Below are 21581 nucleotides of genomic sequence, written 5' to 3' on the forward strand. Positions count from 1 at the left end.
CCAAACAGAGAGATGGAGCCTTCAGAGTTGGCTGTATGCGCAGTTTCCCTTTCACTGCTGGGAACTGCACAGAAACTCCATGTGGCATTATTGCACAACTGCAAATTCAGATTCAGCCAAGGAGGCATAGAGCTTTAACCTGAGATAAGCTTACAAGGACATGTTTTCCTTTGCTCCTTTAAGTTTCAAGCAGAAACTTCAACACTGCTAATCGGCATTTGGTCCTTCGGATTGCATGTTTGTTCATATACTGCCCACATAAAACTGATTTTATTGAAAACAGTGAGGAAGTGGGTTTTAACAGCTAACATCATACTGCTCAAATTGATACTGTGCAATATGGACTTTTCGCTGCTTCTAAAAAACCTGGGACCCATAAAGACATCCTTTCTGTTCCAAGTTTAGCAATGTTGATACATAGCTGTTAAAAACAAATCCCACTTTGAGGCCAAACTATCATCCTTTCTAAACTCAGAATTTTTTTCTGAACACACCAAAGTGTTGTCTTCTGTTCATAATGGCATTATCTGCGCCTACTTCCACAGCTGGAGCACTTTAGTTTGATTCCTTTTAGTGTGAAGAGCCTCGTGTCAGGGATGTTATCCATGCTTGGGATCCAGAGAGCTCCAGGCATGCTTCTAAAGCAAGAGGGCTTCTTGCTTTATACTTACATGGTGACTTTTTTTTTTTCACTTACATGGTCCTTTTTTCTGGGCGTATTCGAGGGAATGAGCCGTTGTGGAAATGGGAAGGAGAGCCCAGTCCCAGTGCGTGAATGGAAGTTTGAATGACCCACTGGACACCCCTGCCCCAGTTTTTCCCCTCTTCCTTTCCCCATTTGAAGGCTTGGCTGGTCCAGTGCCTTGAAATGTGTACACATTCTTATGTGTTAACTGCTCACATGGAGTTGCAGCTAGTTTGCTTCAGGCAAACTTCTTGTAAGTCTAATAAATATTTTAAAAATTCTATGAATTATAATGTAAACAGAAAAAAAGACAAGGTATTGGCACTGTGTGACCCAAACCCAAGCTCTCTTGTTTATCAAGAAATCTCTGCCAGACAGTTATTCAAAATATATATATACCGTTTTTTAAAAAAAGCTAAACAAAGCAAGGCCCGTTTTGGTTTGTCATAATTCAGTGCAGGTTATGTGCCTTGACTACCCCACTGTGTCCGCAATAGACTTGTGGGTTTTTTTTAAAAAAATTGTCAGCTAATGGATCTAACATTTTGTCTACTGGAGAGATTTTTTTAAAAAAAACCTTTTTTTTTAGAAATCCTTACTTAAAAAAATCCTGATAAAATGTTTTATGAAGAATTTTCTTTGGTAGTGGAGAAACCAGATTTACATTTCTTCCTAGAGGAATTGCATCTATTAAAACTTTCTATGCTTTTTCCCCCCAATGATTGTAAATATTGACTATTTATTAGAATAGAGCCGTTGTTCTTTTCATCTGAGCCAAATGTTCTTTGTGTGCAATGTTTCTTCTCTTTTTCTATGTAATGTAAGATATTTTTGCATAGCTGCAGAAGTAAAACTGATTTCTCTAAACTTTTTTTGTAGAATTGACCTTGTTAAATACTGTAGAATCCTTTTCTTTGTAATTAATGCACTCTACTGTTCCATAATGCTGTAACTTGTAGAAATGGTGTATATTTATTTTCTGCTTATTTAAGTTCTTGTAAAGTCTTTTTTTTCTTTTACATTTTCTTAGTATATATGAAATAGTGATTGATCAGTTTAGAGCACTGTCTACTAATCAGGGGTAGTTTATGCTATTAGATATTGATTTAACCCCTTGTTTTCTACCAGAGTCTCTTGCCTATCGTATTAGTTGTTCACACATGAAATGAAGACAAGGATTAGAATTTCAGTGTTTAATTGGGGACAGATTGCACATGCTGAAAACCAGTATCCAGCATGTCACTTGTAGCTTTTGTTATAAATTTGTTACAAATAACTTTGTGAACTGAAGGTGATGTACAAACAGCCCAAACCAGAGCGGAGTGAGGAATATACAGCGGCCAAGGATGGTGCTGCAGCTCAGCCCTACCACTCCAGTGGCTGGGTGGCACTGAAAGGGTGAAAATGGAGGAAAAGTCCTGCCGCCTGGAAACCCCGTTGAAGCAACAGAATTACAAAATGCTTTTTTCATGCTGAAACTGTGCCACCAGCATGGAGCCATTTATGGGCTGAAAGCCCTTTGAAAGCCAACTACTGTTGACTTGGCCTCCAAAAATGCCCCTGGACTGCCTGCCCCTGTTGGTGTGAGATCTTGCGCTCGACGGGTGCCACCACAGCCCAAACTTTCAGGTTTGGATGATGTGGAGCTGTGCAGTGCCCACCACTCACGTATTCACCCACCCCAGCAGCGTATTTGCCCCTTACCCCAGCAGGTAGGTACCCATATTAGAGCGACCCTGTGCCAATTCCACAATAGATTCCACCCTCCAATTGAACTGAAAGATATTCAGACAGCTTAAAATATAATGCTCTGATCTTGTTTTTAAGAATAGAGGCCCTGAAATTTGTCTTTCCTTCACACACACACTCAAGCATACCGTCCATGCCGAACCAAACTGCCTCCAGCATCCCACCTCAAAATTAGACTTGTTTGGAAAATGTGTTTGAGGCCACTTCAAAATCTTGTTGGTGCTTTGTGTTTCTTCCTTTGATAGTGCTATTAAGGGCTTGTTAAGACCTAATCCCTTGACCTCAGTTTACATAGAACAGGTTATGACTGTTACCTCATGAACAAAAAGCACCTGTAGTTTGTTGAAGAACTACAACATTTTGGGGGGGAAGAATGAAATTTTGCACCCTGGTTTCAAGACCACTAGTTACTGTATGGCAGTGCCTCATCATCAGGTACAAACATCAATGTAGCACTGATCTTGTACTGATTAATCACTAATGTGTTTCATAGAACCCAGCATATGTAGCATTTTTATTGCAGTTTCCCTGGCTTACTTGTGTTTTGCACTGATGAAATTTTGACAGGGTAATTGCCACTTTACTTGTGCAATACTGCTGTAAATAACTGCAGATCTTTTTTTAAGATGCAATCTTTTATGTTCTTAATAATAAATTTTATATGAATAAAAATTTCAACTATTTATAATGTGTTTTTTAATGTGTGTAACAACAGCTATCATAACATATAATTTTACTCTTACACAATGCCCAAACATACACACAGCTATTTTCTTGGTCTTGAATGTAGCTAGAGAATGTATCTATGTAGAAGTGTATTTGCATATCCCTACCTTAAAGCATACTCATTGCAATGCTATGATGAATGATTCACCTCTGATGATGATGTCTCCCAGTCTAAAGCATCTGCTATTTTGTTATTGCTGGAGAAATCCTGTTCTACTCTGACAAAAAAAAATGTCATTGTTCTCTTTTTAAAAATTCTTTATTGTAATTAATTATTGTTACATAGAATAAACACATTTTGATTGGATACTTCTGAATTATCATAAGGTTAGAACATAGTCTTACAAGAAAAGCGAAGACAACTAGGGCTCTAGCCAAGTGGAACTTCCACATTCAAAAAGCAATATACCTCTTACTGGGTTTTGGGGGCAAAGAGAAGGAGCTAGCTATCATTTGACGCTCCTGCCTATGAGTTTCCTAGAGGCATTTGGTTAGCCACTGTTGGAAACAACAGTAGTAGATCCAAGGGGGCAATTGCATCCTTATGAGGTTCTTAGTACCTCAGCTGTGAGTGAGTCCACAATATCATTTCCACCTGGTCCATTTGCTTGCTTCATCTGTAATCTGAACCCAATGACCCAATGATTTCCCCCCTTTTAAATAAAGCTAACCCAATGATTTCCCCCCTTTTAAATAAAGCTACAACAGTTTACCAATACATCCCCTGCTCCATTAACCATCAGAGTACAGTCTGAAATGTTACGGACACCAATACAAAAGTCTACTTTTCAAAACAAGGTAGAGTTCAAGCAGACAAAGAGTACTTGCACAAATAGCAAAAAGGAAGGGATGGGAGACAAACATGAGAGTGCAGATATGATGGCAGTAGAATGGAACTGTTCACAAGGTGACTATTTAGAAAACACGACTGAATGCCCTTCTTACATTTTCTGCAGCAGTTTCTAGCTTGAACATATCAAGTAAGGCAGCGGTAATGGAGGGAAAGGGGACATGAAAGTGTGTAGCCCTGAGTATGGACTTTTAAAGATAAACTCAATGTGTACTGTGTATACAGTCTGATGAACTCTTGTGTGTACATACTTGGGTTCCACTAGCCACATTAAGGACACTACCCACAAAATGGCAGCCCAGCCTCGAGTTAAAGTGAACTACACTGCATGAGAGCTATGGTTTCCATAGGTTCACTGAAAACATTAAACGTCAGTTTTTAGCCCTAGCGAGGCCTGTAACTGGAGCAGGATTTCCAGTGGTGGAACTTGGAAGTGCTTCAGAGCCTTACATTCCTCCTTCCCTGTTACTAGCAGAAAGATATCCATGTTCACTGGATTCGTAAAAGGCATATAAGTCACAGAACTCAGCCCTATTGAGGCTACATTCACTTTGTGCAGAATTCCTTTAAAAGCACAAAGTACATAAAGTTGCTGTTTGTTTTGTAGCAAAAAAATGTTTTTAAAGCTTTTTCCCCAGCAGCAGAAGTGCTATTGAGGCACCCAGGAGGAATGGACAGGCCACATCCAACAATGGAAGAAACTCTGCAAACTTATTTGAGTGTCTACATAATTACAAGTTGGGGAGCAGATATGCAGCTTCCTCCCTTACCTGACTTTCCAGGTAAGGATGAAAACACACAGTCTCCTGCATACTCCTGCAAGGAAGTATAGAAAAACCCCTCAGTTCTTTCATACTGCAGAATTTAGAAGAGACTGGCCTATATCCAGCCTTTGGATGGAAGTCCCTTAAACCCAAGAAGTATTCCTCCAGTTTACACAGCTCCTCCATTGGAGAAAGAGCCTCCTTAAGGACACTTTAGGCTGGAGGAAACCAAACTTTTCTCAGTGGAATGGAAGGTTGCAGGCTGGAGACTCCCTATGCTCACACACCATGCTCCTTTACATTCAAAGGTAGCAATAAAGGATGACCAAAAATTTACTTTCTTTTAAACAATTCAAATGAAGCTTTCTGTAAAATGGTAGCTAAATTTCTCTTTGATGTAATTAAGGCTTCGGAATGAAATAAGGGTATGCAACCATTGAACATCAGTGAGAGTCTGATTGATTTTATATATGATTATATATTTTAGGCTGCGATTTTGTAATTTTTTTTGTATGCCAATAAAGGCTTTGCATTGCAGGTAGCAATAAAGGCGTTACCTCTTCTGCCTTTGTGTCAAACCTGAAGAACAGCTGGGTTTGGAGAAGTCCAGCTAAACCAGTGTCCAAAGCAAAGGAATCAGTGGGCAGGTGGATGTTTTTCAAAAGCTGCAACCTGTGAAAGACAATGCATACATTTATTTTACTATGACCACAGTGGCTCCTACGGTAGCTGAGAGGCTGAGATCTTTTTCTTTCCTTGACTAATTTTTGGAAATTGAATGACAGTTATGCTGTCAGGGCTAAAAGCTGTTTGGATACATGCAACCTGCCTGTCAAAAGTAGTTTAAAACAAATCCTTCTGACAATCCAGAATAAACTATTGTTTAGTTTATTTCAATTTCGGACTACCTACATGTTGGAGGATTTAATCAGTGGTTGGTAAATGAAAATCAGTGAAAGTGGCTCTGGACAAATAGGGGCTCTCAAATAACACCAATTTCAACTTGGAATCAGTATCCATGTTAAAAAAACAGCGTGGTTATCACCCTGCATATGTCACTGTATACTTATAGCCAGCCATAATCTGAGACCATAATTTAGGGATGTGGTGAAACCACCTTTGGATTCCCTTCTTTACAAAGTGAGGAAACCAAGTCTTGGCTTAAACATCTTAATTATAAACCTGGCTATAAAATTATTACAACAGAAGTTTTATTTGGGGAGGGGGGGCGAACTCAAAATGTAATTATGTTACACGTTATAGGGTTTCCAGATCTGCCCTGAGGAGGCCTAGAAAAACTAGACATGTGCATGGTGGTCCATGTTGAAATTTAATTCCCAGGCCCACGGGGACCCAATTCAGATGAGGATCACAGCACCAAAAAAGGACAGGAAGGAATACCAATTGGGTTAAATTGTGAGAACGTGTAGATGAGCACTTTCTGGCTGAGGACCAAGGCATGTCGCAGAGTCAAGCTGCAGAAAGCTGGTCCCAGGTAAAAACCTTTTTCATTGCAATATATTTTGATATTGATGGCGATTTTTTATTTATATATATTACTGTTCCATTAGGAAAGTGAGAACAACACTGAAGAGTTTGTTCTGTAATTATCTTTGTTATTTACAACATGAGATGACAGCTTTATGGAGTCACTGACACATATCAGTCACTGTCTTGCATTCTTTACATGCTTATGTTTATAAATTACTGATATGTGTGTGTATTTTTATACAGATTATCAGGCCTTACAGAAGTATCTCTACAAAGTCATACCTTATCCGGAAGTAGACAGCCTGTTTAAACAGCCTGAAATTAGGGCTTGACAACCTGTGACTCACTCTAGAGCATGGTCCCTTTAAGGCTTGTGTTCAGCTGCAGTTGGAACCTCACAGCTAATCATGTTTGTTTCTGCACAGCTACAAAGTGTTGTATAAATGTATTAGATCCGTGATAACATTGCATTTGTTGAAGGAGAAGTATACATCCTTATTTTGCTTTGTTGTATATTCACATTGAAGAACTGATAGTCTATATTTGAGAATTTAAATTCTTTATTGATTCATAATATACAGTACTTAGGTACTGGTGCACATACCTTATTTCTGAAGTACCTGGAGACTGGCAAACCTAGATGGGGGCGGGGGGGGGGCTTAAGTCTTACATCTCGTGGGTGCTGGCTTCCTAAGCTGGAATGGCTCCTGGGGAATTTGGTCAGCTGGGGAAACTTACATGTGTTGATGTACAGGCTTTATGTGTATTTCCACAGTGGAGCAAACATCAACTCCCCAAGGCTATCTCAGGTCATAAAAAATGGCACAGGGAGAAGTCTTAAGTTCTTCTTCCCTCCTCCCTGTGCAGAAACCACAGTGTTCACTCTAATTGGGCACCAACACTGCTGAAAATTAAATTTCAAAAATTAGTGGGAGCTGTGAGCTCCAAACATAGAACCCCCCGTGCAGTCTGGTTTGGCAGAACCAACTGTGAACCTTCGTTTTCAGCCTTACGCTCATAAAATCCAAGATGTTTATTCCAGTTCTCATTATTATGCTGCATTATAATATACATGTACATGAATGCCAGGTGACCATTTATGTGCAGATAACATACTTTAAGATACAGAAGTGTTTTCAATGTAGGAGATTTAAAAAACACCCCTAAGCTACTAAGCAGTCCTTTTGGCCGTGTCACTGTTTTCATTTGCTGGTTTAATCAAGACCAAAATCACTTCCTCTCCCCACTCCCCAAATAGGAAATGAACCAAGCAATGTTGCCTTGATCTGAAACTAACAGGATGACCTCAGCAGAGGCCCACCCAGCACTTTTGCAAACTTGCTTTGGTTTGCTCCTTACCAATCATTAAGCAATTAATCAGAAAAGATTCAGCTTTCTTATCCAACCACAGATCTGAAGTGGCAGCCTCCAAAATACTCTTTTTAAAAGTGCTTAGCAGTTTGGGTACGGAGAAAGTATAGGATTTGGTGTACCACCAGTATACTATTATTCATTTGATAATTTAATGTACGCTCTGTCTTTCTACATAGTACTCCAGGAGGTTTACAATATTAAACTGAATATCAAAATAGCAGAACTACAATACAACTGGAAATGACACCATCATGCTGAGTGATGCTTTAAGATTTACCCAAAATTATATGGTTTAAATCACACACCATCCAGAAGACTGCCCTTAATCCTCAGACTCTTCTGGTGGGTTATCAGCATCAGGCAACCCTAAGGAGAACCTACATTTTCCCCAGGCCCCCACGGTCAAATATGTATGGCAAGTTCTGTGTAGACCAATTTTGGATTGGTATTATGAAAAAGTGGAGAGAGGGAGCATAAGCTACTTTCCTGACCAACACAGCCCCTGGGGTTCTACTCGCCCCTCTGGGGAAACTCACTGGGCACATAGAACTCCCAATGATGCCGACAGTCTCTTTCCAGAACTTCTGAAGTCCGGAAAACAACATGGAGGAGGATTCAGTTCCCTCTCTTCACACACCATAGTTCTGACAGAACAGTGCATGTATACGACTAGGATTGAATCTTCCACACAGGTCCTGTAGACCTGGGGAAACCATAATGTAGAGCTAGGTACTAAACAGGCCATCTTCCAGAAAGTATGTGGCTGTCTTAATTTGACTCTGGTATTTTGTACAGTTGCCTTTTTTTCTTTTTCAGCATCTTGGATTCCCAGTCTCTGAATGTGTGGGGGCAGGGAAGCAGTAGGTGTAGTGAAATAAGCTTGCCTGATTTGTGTTCATCTTTATTTAAAAGATTTTTAAGGGAAATTAGTAGTCCCCAATGTATTCCCCATCAATCAAACAACAGGGAAAGCCACCTCATAGGAAAAATTGCCAGAAGTTGGCACACAACTCCAAGATGCGAACACACCGATAAATGGCTCCCTCTTCCAAGCAGCTGCAGTTTAGTTGAGAAAACAGAGAGGGATAGGGTTTCAATAGGCCTGCAAGCACTTTGCTGAATCAGCAGGCTGTCTGGGCTCTGGCAGTCTTCTTCGTCAAGGAGCCTGGAGCAAAATCCCTTGCTCCATTATCTCATGTACTACCCTTGATTCTAAGACTGTGTGTGAAAATGTGGCTGGGGGAATGCAGCCTGCTTAGCTGTATGTAAACAGAGTCCTTCCCTCCACCCCAGTAAGTGTAAATTGTCTCTGACTGAAAGATGATCAAACAACTGGGAACATCAAAGCCAGCCGAATACGATGTGGTCTAAACATTTCTGTAGCCTGGGCGTGGCCAGAGCACAAGCCAAAGGGCTCTTAACCTGTGGCTCTGCTGTGAGGAACCATCACTTGCTTGCATAGCTGTTGTGTCTTATTACCTGCTCAGTTTGTATTGGTGGCCTCTTGTGTATGTTCCATAAATTGTATTTTTTCCCCTTAAATGTTGTAAACCACTTCAATCCCCAGTACAGTTAGACATTTCTGGAGGTTTGGGGGTGCCTGGGGATAGCAAGATTTGGGGAGGGGGGGAGTTCCATTGGGTATCATGCCATAGAATCAATCCTCCAAAGCAGCCATTTTGTCCAGGGGAACCGATCTTGGTAGGCTGCAGATCAATTGTAATTCTGGACTCTGGCAACCTTAGTTCCCAGTCTGAGAGAAAAGTTGGGTTACGGTATTTAAAATAACTAAATATGTTATGTATTTATACATGTGGGTCTCCTGACTGTTTAGGGTTGCCAGCTCTGGGTTGGGAAATCTCTGGAGGTTCCTGGGGAAATTCCTTGAGATTTCTGTAGAAGATGGGATTTGGGGAGAAGGGGGACCTCAGCAGGGCCTAATGCCTTAGTAGTTTTCACCCTCCAAAGCAGCCATTTCCTCCAGGGGAATGACTCTGTCATCTGGGGATCGCTTGTAATTCCTGGAGATTTCCAGGCCCCACCTGGAGGTTGGTAACCCTAGTTTCAACATGTATTTCGCAATGGAGTGGATCAGGCATATGCCTCTTTTCCCAGCTCCGTTTCCAGGGTCTGCCAACTGCAAAAATGAAGCCCCAAAAGGTCACCTAGGCCTTTGCAAATCCTCAGAGCCAACATGAGAAGCGTGCCAGGGAAAACAGGCACAAAGAATTCTTCACTTCTAGCCTCCAGGGGAACTGCAAAGATGGCAGAGTCAGCAGGGAGACCTGAATTGCTCTGGAAAAGATTCAGTTATCTAGCAGGCCCCAGGCCCCATGGGTTGTCAATGGCCCATTCTGCAGGGCCCAAGAAACACGGATGTAGAATGTAGGATATGACGTGTTTTTTTGGGGGGGGGGCTTCGCACAAGTTCCACCCCCAAAACAAGTCTCCTCTGTTTTATTTCCCAAACCCGGGTTGTTGTTTTTTGAAAATTGCTAAACAAGCGATCTTTTTGAAAAATCCCAGGTTGGAGCTGCCCACAAGTGACTGGCCAGGCGGGGTGTGCTTTATTTTCCTCCCTTCCATCCCCTACCCCACAGTGAGGGAGAAGTCACCCACCATTGCCCCTTTTCCTTTAAAAAAAATTTTCAGGCTTGCATCTGCGTAGCTATGCAGGTGCAGATGGTCGTATCATGGAACATCAGCATGGATGTGGGGTTCATTTGTGCATGCCTGCATAGTTACACATGGGTGGGCAGTAATTAAAAAACACGTGTGTCTCTATGTGAAGGTGCGACAGCAACCCATGTAGTTTCCGTAGCCTCTAATGGCTGCCTGCATGGAACACATGTGAATGGGGAAACAGATTCCTTTATCACGACTGCAACCTGTTATATATTTGCTGTGCGAAAGGGGCCAATGACATCCTTCAAACATAGATGAGGCCCTCTCTGCTACCACCCTTCCACAACCTCACTTTCCTGCACAGAGAAGGGTTGGATGTAGGCGGCCAGGAGTATCCTAGGTTCCCAAATGGCAATTGCACCCCATCCTAAAGGTCTTGTCAATTTGTAATTAACCCCCTCCTCCCAAACCAGCTGCATTTGGGAGGAATGATAAACAAATCTGATATTTTTTCTGATTAATTCTGAATCAGACATGGGGGAGATTGAGATCCCTTCGTCAGCAGTTCAGATTGTGAATCACCACATTCTGTCTGAATTCCCTTTTTTAAAAGACTCTGCTCACCATGAGGAGAAGACAATAGGATTCTTATTTGGACTGGGTTAGCTCACACTTCCTTTCACCACTGAAAGCCACCAAATGGCTCTTCACATACTTGAATTACAGAGAAAAGCTCAGCTGTAGGCTGTGCTTCATAAAGTGCCACAGTTTCTTAAGAGTATCATGTACCTAATCATAAAACACTTTAGCAGAGGTGCAATGTAATATGGGAGGCCCTCCTCTCTTTGCCTGCATTGACCCAGCCATTTTTTGACAGTTGTTATAACAGCATTTGTATTCCATTAAGTCCTGTCAAGAGTGATTTCATGACCAAGCCCTGCAGCAGTGAGCAGCCACGGTAAGCACAGCTGTGGTACATGGCAGAAGAAGCATGTCTGTGGGCAGAGCACTTGCATCCCACAGGTGCTCAGGGAATAGCAGCAACTGTTAATGTTTACACAGTCCAGACGTCTTCATTACTATAAGTGTGTTCTCTAATAACTGACCTTATGGAAGTAGCAAATTAATTTTGTGGTCTGCTGGACTAGTTCATACCTGGGGTGGCGGAGTGGGGGTGGGGGTGGGGGAGTAGGTGCATGCCTAAGATTTTTTTTATGCATACAACCTAAAAATGTAGTCTGTAATATGAGATAAGCAAATGCTTGGGAAAAATGCAGCAGGTAGATGAATTAAAGAGCCATGATAAAATAAAAGAGCTCTAGTATGCTGGACTAGATGGACTGAGGTCTGATCCAGCAGGCTCTTTCTTACGTTCTTATGGCAGTCTCAAAGGCATGATATTATCTAGCTTGGCTTCTGGTCACTGATCCTCAGCATTCCATTTTCTAAAACACAGATTTGTTTGACATGGACCTCTGGGGAAATGAGTTGTAGGGTGGGGGGGGGGGGCGGGAAGGTGCTGCCATTGACCCATCTAGGCCACCACTGCTGATTGGAGCAGCTTTCTTGCATCACTGGAGATCCCAGGAACTGAAACTGGGGCAACTAAACAGAAAGTGACTAAGGGCCAGCATTTGATGGGGGAGGAGAAATAAAGGCCATTTTAACACAATTGCATGATCATGGGACGCTGGCTCAGAAATGGATCAAAAACCTACTGCAGTAATACTGCCTAGGAAAACAATGGAAGAAAAATGAAAGGAAACCATTTCCGGAACCAAAATGGAGAAAAAAATGTGTGGGATTAAAAGAACATAGTAGCATTTGGGGGCAAGAGACGTTGAAAACAACTTGTGCAGAAAAGGCCTAAGGTAGTCCCTTCTGTAAGTATTCATTTCTTCTGCCCAAATGTAGCTGCTGATCAAAGAGGTTTTTGAAGTGCTACATAACCATGCAACACCACTAAGAAGATATAGAAGAATGACTCAACAGGTAACAAGCAAAGATAGATCAATCACGGCACTTTCAGTTTTCTGTTGCTTATCTTCAGTGCAGCTTCTAATTTAACCTCTAGCTCAACCCAGGAACTATGGAAAACTAGTGTCATCCAGACCCAAGACCTTGTTCTAAGGCCACAAATATCGTTTGGGATTGAGCAATTGGTTGCACTAATAATACAGTCTTATGTTTTTCTTAACTAGACCCATCTTGTCCAGATGAGCTTCTTCATATGGTCAAAGGGTTTTTATACTTTAACCTCACTTCTTTGAAGGAATTAGTAGCTCACTGTGAGCATTCTAATGTGGCTTTTTTGCAGACAAAAATGGCTTAGAGTTGTTCTGATCCTAGCACTGACCTTGTTTGTACCAATCCCAATATTATTTCAGTCTAAACCAGAAGCTTACAAATCATCCTCTGATTAGCTCTAAGCTAATGGATCAGCTTCAGCTACACCCTCCAGGATGTAGACAGTCTAATTGGTTGTGTTCAACCTACAATATGTTTGTTTGACACCAGCCACCATGACTAATATTGAAAAGCTAGGAGAATGATTTATTTTGTGTACATAATAATAATTCTTCTAAAAGGAGATGCTGTTCCAGTGTGCTTGAAATGCTTTTGTTATGAGCAGTTACCAACAGCTCGTGTAAGTGAGGAATGGGGGACTGCTTAGCAGTGGGTTGGCTCCCACTTCCCTAAGGGCTTTCCAGAAGATGGTCCTCAGAGACTCTTGTTCTTGGACGTGGAAGCTATCAAACATACATGACTCCACTGAGGTCTATGAAGTCTCCTTTCTTTTTAACATCTGCATCAACTACAGAATTTTGGAGTGGCTTGTCATTATCATGCAGATGATACCAACATCTCATTTTCATCTAAACCAGATGTAGTGGCTGTATCCTTGAATAACAGTTTGAGGCAAGCAATGGTCTTAATGAGGAAGAATAAATTGAAACATAGTCCAGACAAAATAGATCTGGGTCTCACGGGTTGTCTTAAAGCCAAGATTGCTTCTTTTTAGATAGGGACACTCTTCCTCTGAAGGAGCATGTTTGTAACTCAGCATGTTCCTTGATTTAGGTCTACTTCTGGATTCTTAGGTGTTATCCCCTATATCCCCTTAGGTGTTATCCCTCCATGCCTTCTTGGAAAAGAGATCTTGTCAGAGATGGAGATACTATAGTATTCTCTCAAGTTGCCAACTGTAGCACAGTGAGCATAGTCTGGCCCTTGAAGGTCTTTTGGAAACTTCAGATTGTCCAGAAAATGACAGCAGACAGCTGGTAGCCACTGACAGGACATATCTATTGCAAGGACTCGAATGCTTACCAGCTTGTTCCGGGATTAATTCAAGGTGCCAATTCTTACTTTTAAAGTCTGATATGGTGGGTCCAGGATTCCTGAGGAAGTATCCATTTCCCAAATGGAACTCACCGATCTTGTGAGCTACTGTTGCAGCCTGCTTTTGTGTCCGCCACCTCCACAAAAGATCAACTTGTCTGTAAAGGGTTGTGGCCCCAATATCTAGAGAATCTGTTTCCGAAATTTATTTTACAAGTTTTTTGCATAGATTATTTTGCTTTTTTTCAGGTGAGGGAGTGGCATAAAGAAAAGCAATTCTGCCACATGTAGCACACCAGAACATTTCCCTTAACCCCCTCCCAAGTAACCAAGTCACTGGCAGCACTTCCAGGACCAGCAGCATGAGAAAAGGCAACAGGCATCTCTTGTGCCTGTCATCGCCTCCCAAACCTATACAGTCATTAGTCGAGCCCAGAAAGAGTCCACAAGATGTTGGTAGTGCAAGTGGGTTTGCTCCAAGCATGCCAGGCCAAGTATTCCCCCTCTCTGGTGGCCAACACACCAACATCTTTATAAATAGACTGCCATGTTTTGGTCCTTGGGCCAAACAAGGTTACCTACTACCCCCGGTCTACTCTACCGGCAGTGGCTTTCCAGAGCCCTTAGTAACATTCTTTCATATCACCTGGTCCTTTTCATGTGAGAAGCTGACGACTGAACCTGAGACCTTCTGCATGCAAAGCAGGCGCTTTGCCACTGAGCCACAGCATCGCCTGATTTGTGTGGAATGCCATCTCTATATATAAAAAGCTAACAGTGTTTTTGTTGATGATAGTATACCTCAGTAACTGCTGGGCCAATTCCTCTGAAAATTCCCAGCCACTATAGTCAGCCAGGCGAGAGTGTTTTTAGATGTTCACATACCTGAAATTTCACACCTGGCCCAGGTAAAAACGCCTTTTTCCTGGAGCTCCCTGGTGAAGGACATGCAGCCGCCTGTGTGTAACTGTCACCCTTAGAATGTTCGTGCTGCTTAGAATGTTCACTCAGATGGCCAGATATGAGCAGTGAAAACAGTACATAGGCAGTAACTCGAGTGGAAGTGAAACACATACATACACACGAGGGAGAGGGAAGGGAGGGAGAGGGAGGGAGGGAGGGGTGGCAGGCAAGGGAAGAGAGAGAGGGAGGGAGAGGAAAGGGACGGAGGGGGAGGCATGCAAGGGAAGAGAAGTGAGAGAGGGGAGGCAGTGAGGGGTGGCATGCAAGGGAGGGGAGGCAGGGGGCCCAGTATCTTGATATGACCCACCCACCCTAGCAGAGGGGAAGGGAAGGGATGGAGGGGGAGGGGTGGCATGCAAGGGAAGAGAAGGGAGGGAGAGAAGAGAGTGAGGGGCGACATGCAAGGGACGGGAGGGAGGGGGCCCAGCATCTTGATATGACCCACCCACCCTAGCAGAGGGAAAGGGAAGGGAGGGAGGGGGAGGGGTGGCATGCAAGGGAAGAGAAGTGAGGGAGGGAAGAGAAGTGAGGGGCGACATGCAAGGGACAGGAGGGAGGGGCCAGGCACCCTAGATTCCCTGAATACTGCAGTTACAGTTAAGAAAACCAGGCACGCATTACTCAGGAGTAAGCTCAGTACAGCAACAGTGACATACTTTGAATGGCTGCGTCGCGCCCCTCAGAGGGTGTCCTCAGAAGCGACACCCATTGCCACCAACTAAACTTACTCCCAGGTAAAGGATCATGACCAGCCAGCCTAGATGTGTGAGAGGGGTGCCTTTCCATTCCCCCCGCCCCGCCCCCCCGCCCCGGAATGCGGGCACACGCATCACTGACATCGCACAGTATCAGGCTGCGTGTTTGCATGAGCACGTACTGCTGGCCTCTGCAATTGATTTGCTGCTACTGTTTCTTTCCCATTTCACCACAATAAGCCACAGCAACGCGTGGCCGGGCCCCGCTAGTCCTTTATAAATGAAAACACAAAACGAACCAAAGATCCACCCCAAACCAAGGAGTCTGTACATTTTGGAATGCAGAAAATTATTGGCTCTGATACTAAGAAATGCTAATTCTTTTAAATTAGCTGAATGGCATGTTCTAGCACTAGGTAAAATTTTGGTTTCAAAAATCAGCTGATAAATAGGTAGTTTGGGAATCAACAGCACCATCCTAAGCAGATTTACACCACTCAGGCAGTTCCATCCACGAGCTGAGCGCCTGGCCACGGTGATGCAGCTGCCTCCAGTTGCCATCCCCAAAGATGCTTCCTGAAGGTGTGGGGAGGCTGGAAAAATCAAACAGCCGCCCTCCACCAAGGAGCTTTATGAGCCACAATGGACTTACTCCAGCCCAAAGGCTGGCTTAAGTCCTAACTGCGGCCTCCTAGAATAACCTTGGCAAAGGCGAGGAGGGAGCCAATGCCCCTGCTACGCGGGCAGCACTAGGATACTGGTGCAACGTTCAGAGCTGTGTTCTAGCACCCGGGGGCGATGGCAGCCACATGCCAGCAAAATCACCCCTGGGTAGGTGCCCCAGGGAGGGTAAATCTGCCAGAGTGGCTGCTTATTGCTCCCATAGACGGACCCTCCCCCCCAAATGGGGCCCTACGTTTATTAAATTCTTACAAAGGCTAGCTTTAATGACTTGGTTTAAAAAAAAATACTGTAGCTTTTAATTGTAAGATACCTTGTGTGATATTTTGAAGAGATGACATACAAACAAACAAAGGTATAGTCCTGTTTAGGATAGCCCTGTAAGTAAGTGACTGAACAAGAAAACTAAATTACTTCAAGACGTGGGTATGTATTTCAGGTGCAAGGAGAAAGAAAGAAGATGTTGAGTAATATCCCCGTCATCAGACTTTTGTCTAGCTCTGTAATTCTCAACATGTGGGGCAGGCCTCTCTAGAGAGGTAAGGACAGTTGCTAAGAATAGCTGGATGAGAAGGCAGGGATTCATCTCTGTGAGGGATGAAAGACTTGTATCATTTTTTTAAATGGCCTCTTTGACATCAAACACAGCTCCAGAAAGATTTTAACACTATAATAAACTAGCTACCATTTGTAAGAAGCCCAGCTGTACAATCTGAAACATACTCTTCTAAGTCCACTGACTTCAATGGATTTAGCAGGGCGCAACTCTGCTTACAATGGGACAGCAAGGGGGAGGGTTGGGGGCGGGGGAAATCTTTCCTTTAGAACTTTTTGCTTTAGAATTGTATTAAAATCATGTTATGATAAATATATTGAATATCATCAAGGCTGGAAGTTTCAAGTACCTCCAACGTCCTCACACCAATGAAATCTGCCCTCACTATGACCCCACCTTGCTCTTGTTACCACTCTCTGGCACTGTCACCTCCGGCATCTCGCTGAAGCACTTTGGGGCAGTTGATAGTTCTCTGGTTTACTCCAGGGCTCCCTGGGGTGTCCCAGAACAATTGGCCTCCCTGTGATCTTCCCTCAAGGCCCTCCAGTAGAGTAAACCCCACTGCTGATGCCAGTGAATTACAGTCTCCAATAAAGTTTTCACCGGCTGCTTCAACATCAGCCTCTCCTGGGTGTCCCCCCCCCCCACAAGATGCTGCTCTGACCAGCACCTCACAAGCACCAACTTCTCCTACACCTCTCTCCAACGCTGCTCTCACCAGCACCCAAGTCCTCCACATCACTCTCACCAACACTAATGCTACCCACGCTACTCTCACCAGCGTCTTTGTCAGCAAATCTCGTCAACTGGGGGGGTTCAACCCACTCTGTTGGATCCCACAGTCCTTCAACCACAAACCCCGACCTGTGGCCAGGTCCATCAGCTTGGTCCAGTTCAGCAGGCTTCCTCTGTCTCCCTCTCCAGTCTTCAACACATCTCTGGTGCTTTCTTCAAGGTCAGGGACAGAGGGTTGCAATCAGTGAGAGGACCTCTGCCCGTGAAGTGATGGTGTGCGGAGTCCCTTAAGGGGCAATCCTCTCACCAATGTTATTTCACATCTATATGTGCCCTCTCCTGTTGGGTTAATCTGAAGGTTTGGGTCATCAATACGTGGATGACACCCAACTGTATCTGTTAATGGACAGTCATCTGGACTCCTCCCAGGATACTCTGGCCAGTTGACTGGGGGCTGTGGTGGACTGGTTGAAACACTAACAAATAAAGACTGATTGATTGGTTGAAAGAAAGCCAATTGAAACTGAATCCAATGAAGATGGAGGCACTGTGGCTGGACCAACAGGGGGCAGGGCAGGTTTGTCAACTGCCAGCTCTGGACAGAGCTCAACTTAAAATTGAACAAACCATCAAGATCCTATGGAGGCCCAGGTAACACATGCCACTCACACAGATTTTTATCACCTTTATTGTGTGAAGCAGTTGGCATTATTCTGCCCAGGCCTATCTAGCCACAGTTATCCATGCAACGGTTAGATTACTGCAATTTGCTATACGCAGGGCTTCCCTTGGACCTGATCCGGAAGCTCTAGCTGGTCCAAAATGCAGCAGAATGGGTCCTTAAGGGGACTCCTTGGCATGCACACATTCAACAGCACTCTGCCGGATGCATTGGCTCCAGATGGAGTACCAGGTCAGGTTCAAGGTTTTAGTGTTAATTAGTGTTAATCTTGAAAGCCCTAAATTAGCTGGGACCTGCATATCTATGGGACTGCATCTTCCATTATGTTCCTCGAAAGCTGCTGTATTCAGCAACTGAAAATATGTTGGTGATCCCTGGCCCAAGGGAAGTCTGGCTTGCCTCGACCAGGGCTAGGGCCTTTTTAGCCCTGGCCCCCACCTGGTGGAATGCTCCAGAGCCCTGATTGATTTAATGCAATTCCGCAGGGCCTTAAGACAGATGTTCCACCAGGCATACAGTTGAAGTAATATATCAATGCTCCTCTTCCCCATTTTCCCTGCCTTTTTTCCTTTTAAAAGCTTTCTTCTTCTTCCCTTTCACTTCCCTGGTCCACTGAATCCTTTCTGCTGGGGTCCCACTTGAACTAAATGATACTATGTGGTAGCGGGAGGGTCTCAGGCATTGACTGATGAATGGCATGTGGTAGTTGTACATCATTTATATTTTAAAGGATGAGTTTTATGGTATTTATTACAATTCTGTATTGTTTTATCAAAGGCTAGAAATCACCTGTTAGCCTCCCAGGGACGGGTGGTGGGAAAATCCAACAAACAAACAAACAAACAAAAATAACTATGCGACCAAGGGCTATTGGTAATAAAGCACCGTATTTGCTGGGCCTAACCCCTCTCACTGCCCAGAAGTACAGGGAAGCCAAGCAAGTAGACAGTGGACAATTTCTAATTAAGTACATGGAAGACAGCAAGGAAGCACTGCTACCATCACAGGCAGCAACAATTCCAAGGAAATAAGTACTAGCAGAGGAGACGGGATTTCACCAAGATCTACCAAGAACTGAAGCCAACTCTGATCCAACTATACATGCCTGATCATTATTTTCTCAGAGTGTGAATGTTGAGGCCATTTTTTCCTCTACCAAAGTTCTCAATATCCCATACTTGGCCCTAATCCCAAGTGGATCAGGATCTCAGACTTCTACTGTAGATATCGGACACCCATGAATTATGGGGTGGTGGGTGTTATTTTTGGAAAAATGGGTTCCTTACAGAGGATCTGCAGCAAGAGCCTCTGCTCTTGGAAGGTGGGGGGAGTTTAAAGCAAAAGCCAAGATTGTGGAGAAACAAAGGAGGAAGCAAGAACTAGATCTCCCCCCATGTTAGAGAGGCTATTGTGCTGGATAGCCTCATAGAGGGTGAGTTGGCCGTCAGCAAGTCTGTATCATAAACCCTTCACTAGGGAGAAGAACTTTGTCAGCATGGGTGAGAATGGTATGGTCAGAGAACTGAGAGGGAGAAGAATTTAATACATGACACTGGAGGGAATCTAAAGCTTTTAACAAGGGAGATATGATCATTTCCTGTAAGAAATGCATAGGGGAATATTACCATTTGAGGCAAAAAGAATTGCTTTTGTGACATCAACAGCCATTACCACAAATTCCCACCCTCATTTCAGATGTAGGAACCAGCACAACAAACACTAGAGGGACAAAGACTGTACATTTTCAAAAGGCCTGGAAAGAAATAATAATGGCTGATTAAGCACAAAGTCTTTACTGCGTAGTAAAGGTCAGTATTCATGGCAGCAAGATTTCTTGCAAGGATGTATTTTCTGGAGCCCCACTTTCACTTTCCACTCTCTTCGCAGCAAGGGAAACCACTTATAGCACAATTTAAATCTTGCTTCACCCCTAGAGCAGGACAGATTTGCCAGGGGGCACAGTCTTCCCTCCACCCGTAGCCAACCTTCCCACATGACTCCCACGACAGCGGCCGGGACGTTTGTCCCTGGATGTCCCCATGGCAGCTACGGCTATGTACCCTGGTGCCTTCCCACCCCCCACCCCCCTGCTGCTGGTTCCTTCCTGCCTCTCTAAAGTGCATATATTGAGATATCGAAAGATTGATCTTTTGACACAAAGTAACAATAAAGAGGGCTTTTGCAAGGAACAGTACAAGCAGGCATCTTTTTATCTCCACCCCACCTCCTCCGCTCTGCTTCTGGCCTCCCCAAAGATTGAGAGGGCTTTTAAAACTTTTTCTCAGTCAAGACTCTGTTTTAAAACAAATGTCTCTCATCTGTTCTCTTGCAATGGCAGCAGAAAATGTTTGTGTGTTACCTGAAGTAGTGGGAAGTCTCTCCCTTTTAGTGTGGGAAAATTAGCTGGACAGACTCCTGGCATTACAAAAGGCGGGATAACACCGGGTCTTGATTGCCTATGTATATGAGAGTCAGCTTTTGTATAGAAACATGCAGGAGAGTGGATAAAAGTTCAACAATTTTTATTAAGGGATAAAAATGGGGATACACAGGCACACAATAAAACAACAGAACACACACACAGTCCTATTGGGACAACGTGCTTCTTGTAGGGAAAAATGGACCCTCAGGGTTATGCAGAGTGATCCTAACTTTCCCTAGACAAAAGGGATTTCCTGCCCTTCACCTTAATGGTGGGTCATCACTCTAATGAGTTTAGACATCAGCCTGATGTGCCCAGGGAAGTTAGCAGAAGAGATTACAGCTGTGAAACCATTACAATGCAAAGTAAGTAATTAAAAGTGTTACTCAGAGGAAGAAACATTAGATAGTACAACACAGGGCAGGTAAGCACATTAATACATCCTTTGTTTTCTCCGGTGCATATGGTCCAGGGCTGGAGATGGGAACTCTCTTCACACAAGATCTCTTGTGCAGACTTAATCTTGTCAAGAAGAGTGTGAGAGAACATTATGCAAGCTGCTTGGGAGGAAGACAAGTCCAGACAAAGTTCTTTTTCCTCGTAGGTACATGGAGCCAATGCCCAAAATAGGCTCCCCCATTTTGAGGCACTGTGCTGGCAAGCACCCAAGGTTTGGCTGAGGTGGTAGAGGTGCTATGTTAAAACAGGGGCCCTTGGTCTACCACAGGTCAGTCTGGCAACATGTGTGTGCAGGGGGAAAGGGAATGGGGTTCTGTGCCTTTAAGGCTGTTGATGGGTGGAGTTAAGAGAACCAGCAGTTCAGCAAACAAACTGAGCTGTGGGCTGTGGGCTGCCTCCTCATATGTAAACAGAGAAATGTGAGGAGGGCCCACTGTGCAGAGAACAGGCTCAACATAAGTGTTCCATGTGCAATGGGCCAAAGTGATCACACAGAGGTAAGCAAAACACCCACATCGCTATTCTGTATGCATTCCCACTATTTGGAGGGCATTTCACCCTATAGATTTCATCACTTCTTCCTCCTTTCTACATGGTTATATTGCAGTAAAAAGAAAAAAAGTTTCAGGAATGAGTTTCAACTGTAATATCAAACATCTTTCGTCTTTTCAACTGTACCACAGAGATTTGCCAGCCAACTTTAAAGCCTAGCTGCAAGTAAACAGAAAGGAGGAAAACAAGAAAAAGTTTCATTTTTCACCTCAAAAACAAAGAAATCTACC

The 21581-nt window shown here is 43.6% G+C and overlaps 1 long non-coding RNA gene across 3 annotated transcripts in view; it reads right to left on the reverse strand.

The window, feature by feature from the left end:
* Positions 1-3403: 3403 nt before the first annotated feature.
* Positions 3404-21581, reverse strand: part of LOC125424762 — a 294553-nt gene continuing 276375 nt past the window's right edge. For all 3 annotated transcript variants that reach the window (XR_007243277.1, XR_007243278.1, XR_007243276.1), the window contains one exon: positions 3404-5446. This is a non-coding gene — a long non-coding RNA (uncharacterized LOC125424762). The remainder of the gene's footprint in view (positions 5447-21581) is intronic.

Source organism: Sphaerodactylus townsendi, linkage group LG01 (genome assembly GCF_021028975.2).
Source record: "Sphaerodactylus townsendi isolate TG3544 linkage group LG01, MPM_Stown_v2.3, whole genome shotgun sequence".
Taxonomy (NCBI): domain Eukaryota; kingdom Metazoa; phylum Chordata; class Lepidosauria; order Squamata; family Sphaerodactylidae; genus Sphaerodactylus; species Sphaerodactylus townsendi.